Genomic DNA, 5,520 nt, shown 5'->3' on the forward strand with positions numbered 1-5,520 from the left:
GAGAGAGAGAGAGAGAGAGAGAGAGAGAGAGAGAAAAACCTATTTAAAAAAATGTTTACTTTTAGACCTTTGCTGTCTGCTGGAGAGGAGTGTATAGGATGTTGAATTAAACCAGTTGTAAAGTTTCCAAGAATCTCTTGTAGTGTTGGTACATCAGAGGGTCTGTAGGCCTGTAACAGAGTGAAATTTCTGTCACCATTTTCCATATACTTGGAGTAATGGAATAAAAACTTCTATGTGGGGTAACACTATGAGGCACTAGAGGGCGATAGGTGAACACACCTAGATTGTATATCAGATGAGTAGTTGCCTGAAGAAGTAGTTCAGTTTGGGTAGAGGGAACACATGTTTCTTTGTGCTACCTTGAACTTCTGATTGACAAAGTCCTAGTTGAGAAACCTTTGGTTTTAACCCTCTGAGGTCGATTAACGCGGATACGCGTTTTGAGGCATCTTCTCCTGATCACACCGAAAATAACTTAAATTACACTTTCAGTTTTGATCTTACAGATAAGAGCAATACATCAATCGAATCTGTAAAGGGTCTACTTTTATTTGTATACACACATAATAACAACAGAACTTTGTGCATTTATAAAATAAAGAAAACAAACAGGGTGTGCTGTCTGCCGCCGTGGTCTGCGTGATCTTTATTTAGAGACGCGTTATTAAAATGAACTGTAACTCAGCAAATACTCAACAAAGAGAAAGCACAAATGTCAGGACATGTCAAAACTTCTCCAGGGCCCAAAACACCCTCAGACTCCAGAGGGTTAAGCTCGACATGTGAGTATATGTGAATATTGTCTAAATTCTTTATTTAGAATGTGGGTGGAATGTTTATGTTTGTTTTTTGGCATTTTCTATTTTTCAGAAGGACTTTTTTCCTTTGCATATCATTTCACTTCCAAAGCTGTGTTTTTTATACTGGAATGTTTATGTTTGGTTTTTGGCATTTTCTATTTTTCAGAAGGACTTTTTTCCTTTGCATATCATTTCACTTCCAAAGCTGTGTTTTTTATACATAACTAATTGTAACGGTGTGCATTCGAATACTGTTTGGAGTGATGTGCCTTTGTGTTTGATTCCTTTGTGGAGGCTCATTCATAGGCTAGTCGGAGTTGTCCACGCTAAAGCAGATCAACATATTTCAATGCACTCAATGTTTTCTTCGGAAAGAGTAACTCATTTTTTGCCACAGAATGGATCATCCTTTCTCAGATAAGAACTAATAGACTATTTCTTTGGTGTAAAATCAAGGAGGTCTTGATTTTGTTTATTAGTTTCTTTGGTATGTATAGACTATAATTAGTTTTCACTTGAATCCATTTAACATTGGGGGAATAAAACACAACAACAACAACAAAAAAAGAAAGACTGTTTGTTGAAGTTCATAAATTGCTTTATTTGATCTTAGTGATGAACCCTCATTTGTCGCTAATCTAAAAATAAAAGAAAGAGAAGTTACAGGCCAAACAGATATCCATTACTGCAGTTCTTCATTTACATGTTAACATGATTCAACAATAAACAAACTTTACACCCCAGTGAATAATTTTTTTCCCACTTGCATTCATTAGGTCATTATTTGCTTTCAAATGTTCACACCTGTACTTAGTCGTAAATAAGAACTCTATTTTTAAAATGATTACATCCACAGAGATGCATTTGACGGACAGTGGCGTGGACAGCCCTGTTCAGTGATTTAAGTAAAAAAAAAATGCTGCATTAAATAAAAGGCTAATAAAATACTTTAATATTTTTTAAAACTGCCTTTATTTCTAGACAGCGACCACTGAACTCATAAGCCGTACAGTAAGTTGAGCTTTGTGCATATGCCTTTACACTGCGACTATTATATGATGTGCAGTTTGACAATCTGTTGAGTTGTGTTGTTCTGCAGGACAGTGAGCACACGTCCACCGCTGATGAGTGGGTCCAGCAGGGCCCCAATCTTCCTCCTCTTTTCCCCCTCTCATCCACCTCCACCTCCTCCTCCACCTCTTCCCATTTTACCTCCTCAGGAGGATCCAGAAGATGTAATGGGAGTATTAGATGTAGCATTTTAAACTCAAGTGTAGCTGCCACGGTTTTGGTAATGTTCTTTTTCCCCCCTCTCTGCAGTATTTTGCTGATGATGAAGAAGATTTTTAATAAATATATATATTGTGGCGAGTATCCCGGTTCCAGGTCAGCATCGCCCTGGAAACGCCGCTCCTACACAAATCACAAACTACCGCCACCTGTGCGGGATGACTGGCACCTGGAGCTCGTTCCCACAGGCCTTAAAGCCATGCTGACCGGGTTGTCGAACACTTACAGGCCAGCGTGGCGGGCCGCGTGCCCCTCCCGGAGGTGGCCAACAAAGCCCACCAGCATCTCGTCCGACTGTCTGAGCAGGATGATGTCGAAGCCTACCTCCATACCTTTGAAGTCATCGCGAACCGAGAGGGCAGGGTGAAAGAGGAATGGGCCCGGATCATCGCCCCCTTTCTCACAGGGGAAGCCCAGCGCCTATTACTCCCTCCTGAGCTCAAGGCCGAGATCCTCGCCCGGGTGGGCCTGTCTCCCCTGTGTGCAGCAGTACGCCCAGCGTCGCCCTGGAAACGCTGCTCCTACACAAATCACAAACTTCTGCCACCTGTGCGGGATGACTGGCGCACCTGGAGCATGTTCCCACAGGCTTTAATGCCAGGAGAGAAGACGCACACGAGGAAAGGTGGAAGAGGAGCTCCAGGCGGAAACTAATGTCTGTTTTGTTTCTTCTCCTCCTGTGCAGAGACTGACGACCCTCTGGACGAGTGACCACCAGCCCTGCACGAGCACCGAGTGACCCACCCCACGAGCACCTTGTGATCCTATGCACAGACACTTCACCTGCACACGTATAGCACCACTTGTGAATAAAGCACCCTCCTGGAGTACTTTTTGCCAGTTCTGTGTCTGTGGTCTCATTCACCCCGTGACAATTTTTTTAAACTTAAAGATCATTATGGTGTCTTTCTCTCATTATTATTGATAATATAACATTACTTGTCTACACACATATTTCTCTGAAAAGAAAACCAGAGACAATTTAAACTGGTTTCTTCTTATTTTTTATTTATTATTGATATATTTTTTTTTTGTAAATGTGAACAATGTGCCATGAGAAAGTTCTTGGGGGTCCCTATACATGATTAAATATTAATGTTAATTTTGGTGATATACTTGCTGGATAGATTAATTACAGTTGTGCAAAGAGACTCACAGATATTCACAGAAGGTGCTGGAACCCTACAGGTCATACTTAGAAGGGAGAGGTTATTATGTGAGTATAGGAGAGCATGAGTCTAAGTGGACATCCATGACATGCGGAGTCCCACAAGGCTCAATTCTTGCACCGCTCTTGTTTAGCCTGTATATGCTCCTAATAAGTCAAATAATGAGAAAGAACCAAATTGCCTATCATAGCTATGCTGATGCAATTAAGGTCCATTGGACCTTAGTGGTCAAATATCGGCCTCTACCAAATGGTTGATGTCACTTTATGGTAAAAATACCGGAATTCATTCACATACTATGAAAATCAGAAAATATACTAATTTATTTTAAAACATAATCAAAATAAAATAGTTTTGCATATTGAATCTACTTTAAGTATGCCATGAAATATTTCAGGTTTTCATTTTAACACAAGAAATTATGTTTTCTTGTTTTTTAACAATAAACAAAAATAAATAACACACATAACTAAAAGTAACAAAACCAAAGACATTACAATCTTTCAGCATTCAAAAACGAATAAAAAGAGCAAAAGATAGTAATATAATGGAATTTTAGGCTTTTATGATTCAAGAAACACGCCGTCAAGTGTGGTAGAGCAACAGGAATTTTTTTCTGTTCTTTTTTTTGATACATTAACATTTCTTTGTAAACCAGCAATGCTGTGTAGTGTAGGTATCCTCTGGCTCCTTCAATGATTGTTTTTAGAGTGTGTTTTCCTTTTCTTCTTTTCTTACATGGAAGCATTGTAGAGGATGTGCTTGTTGAGGGAGCATCATCTTCATCCAGGGACTCAAAAGAACTGTCACCAGCTACCTCTTCTCGGACGGGGTGATAATCCGGATCCTCTATTGCAGTGGTTCTCAAACCTCTCCGTGAAGTACCCCTAGCTCTGCACATTTTGTATGTCTCCCTCTATCTGACACACCCTCTTCAGGTCTTGCAGTCTCCAATAATGAGCTGATGAGTTGAATCAGGTGTGATAGATGAGCGAGACACAAAATGTGCAGGGCTGGAGGTACTCCAGGACAGGTTTGAGAACCACTGCTCTATTGGGTCATCAACATCCCCGAGATCAGCGTCAGAGTCTTGGGGGTTTTCTGATACAAGGGCCTGAAGAGTACGCATTCTTGTACAGTAGAAACGGTTGACATCCATCTAGTAATTGTAAAACAACAACAACAAACAAACAAATAATCTCTTACAATTTTAGTAATGTTAGTACACCGGCATTTGTCATTTAAGAAGTACTTGCCTCTGATAATTATGATTTCCAAATATTAATTCTATGAATTCACTATATTTACTTCAAAAAATATCCAAAAGTGGCAAAAAAATACATACTTAACCCTCTGGGGTCTGAGGGTGTTTTGGGCCCTGGAGAAGTTTTGACATGTCCTGACATTTGTGCTTTTTTAGGGTTAGGTTAGGGATCAAAGAATCCAAAAATCGAAACAGAGTCCGATTTCGGTTGTGCACTGTCCTTCTATACTTTCTGGCCACTTCCTAGCTCTGTTCAGGCCTGGCCCCACGATTGTCATCCATTCGTGCTTCTTGACCTTTAGATGAATCTTTCATCATGAATCATAAAATGTCTCTTAGTATCATGATATGTTTCTCCATCATATTTATGTATACCTTTGCTGTCACTGTATAACCTTGTAGATGCTTTATTTGAGCTTGTAGATGCTTTATTTAAATCATATTATTGTATCCATTTACTGTCATTGTATAACCTTATAGATGCTTTATTTGAGCTTATAGATGCTTTGTTATTTAAATCATATTTATGTCTCAATTTGCTGTCACTGTATGAGCTTGTAGATGCTTTGTTATTTAAATCATATTTATGTATCAATTTGCTGTTACTATATGGGTCTGTAGATGCTTAGGTTAGGTTTTGAAAAATTACAACAGCTCCCCCCAACCTAGCACCCGTCTAGGAAGGTTTGGAGTAGGGAGACTGAGGATGCGTGCACGGGCCTACGCCTGTTAGACTATACCAGGAAAGCATTGATCCCTCTCCTTTCCAGGAGAACAGCCTATTTGGGCGTTGGGCTGAGAATGTGGAGGACCAGGATAAAGAGTTGAATGTTTAGTTTAAAACTGACAGCAGAAGCCGATTAGATTTTGGGTTATCTGAAAAGTAAAAAAAATTTTTGTTGATGTACTACCGCAGAACTCTATTAAATTTTCTTCCAAAAGTGTTATCTTTTTAGTTGAAAAAAAGCTACCGCAGAAATCGATTAGATTTTTG

At 39.6% G+C, this 5,520-nt stretch overlaps 2 long non-coding RNA genes across 2 annotated transcripts in view; one reads left to right on the forward strand and one right to left on the reverse strand.

The window, feature by feature from the left end:
- The window catches only part of LOC107558959 (uncharacterized), a 5,258-nt gene extending 1,108 nt beyond the window's left edge, over positions 1 to 4,150 (reverse strand). The window contains exons 1-2 of the long non-coding RNA XR_001605541.1: positions 4,001 to 4,150; positions 68 to 162 (exon numbers count right to left, since the gene is read on the reverse strand). This is a non-coding gene — a long non-coding RNA (uncharacterized lncRNA). The remainder of the gene's footprint in view (positions 1 to 67; positions 163 to 4,000) is intronic.
- On the forward strand, positions 1,790 to 2,145 carry LOC107558960 (uncharacterized). Its single transcript, XR_001605542.1, has 3 exons — positions 1,790 to 1,814; positions 1,903 to 2,038; positions 2,124 to 2,145. It is a non-coding gene; the product is annotated as an uncharacterized lncRNA (long non-coding RNA).
- Positions 4,151 to 5,520: the final 1,370 nt, after the last annotated feature.

This window comes from Sinocyclocheilus grahami, unplaced genomic scaffold (assembly GCF_001515645.1).
Source record: "Sinocyclocheilus grahami isolate Dianchi unplaced genomic scaffold, SAMN03320097.WGS_v1.1 scaffold668.1, whole genome shotgun sequence".
Lineage (NCBI taxonomy): Eukaryota > Metazoa > Chordata > Actinopteri > Cypriniformes > Cyprinidae > Sinocyclocheilus > Sinocyclocheilus grahami.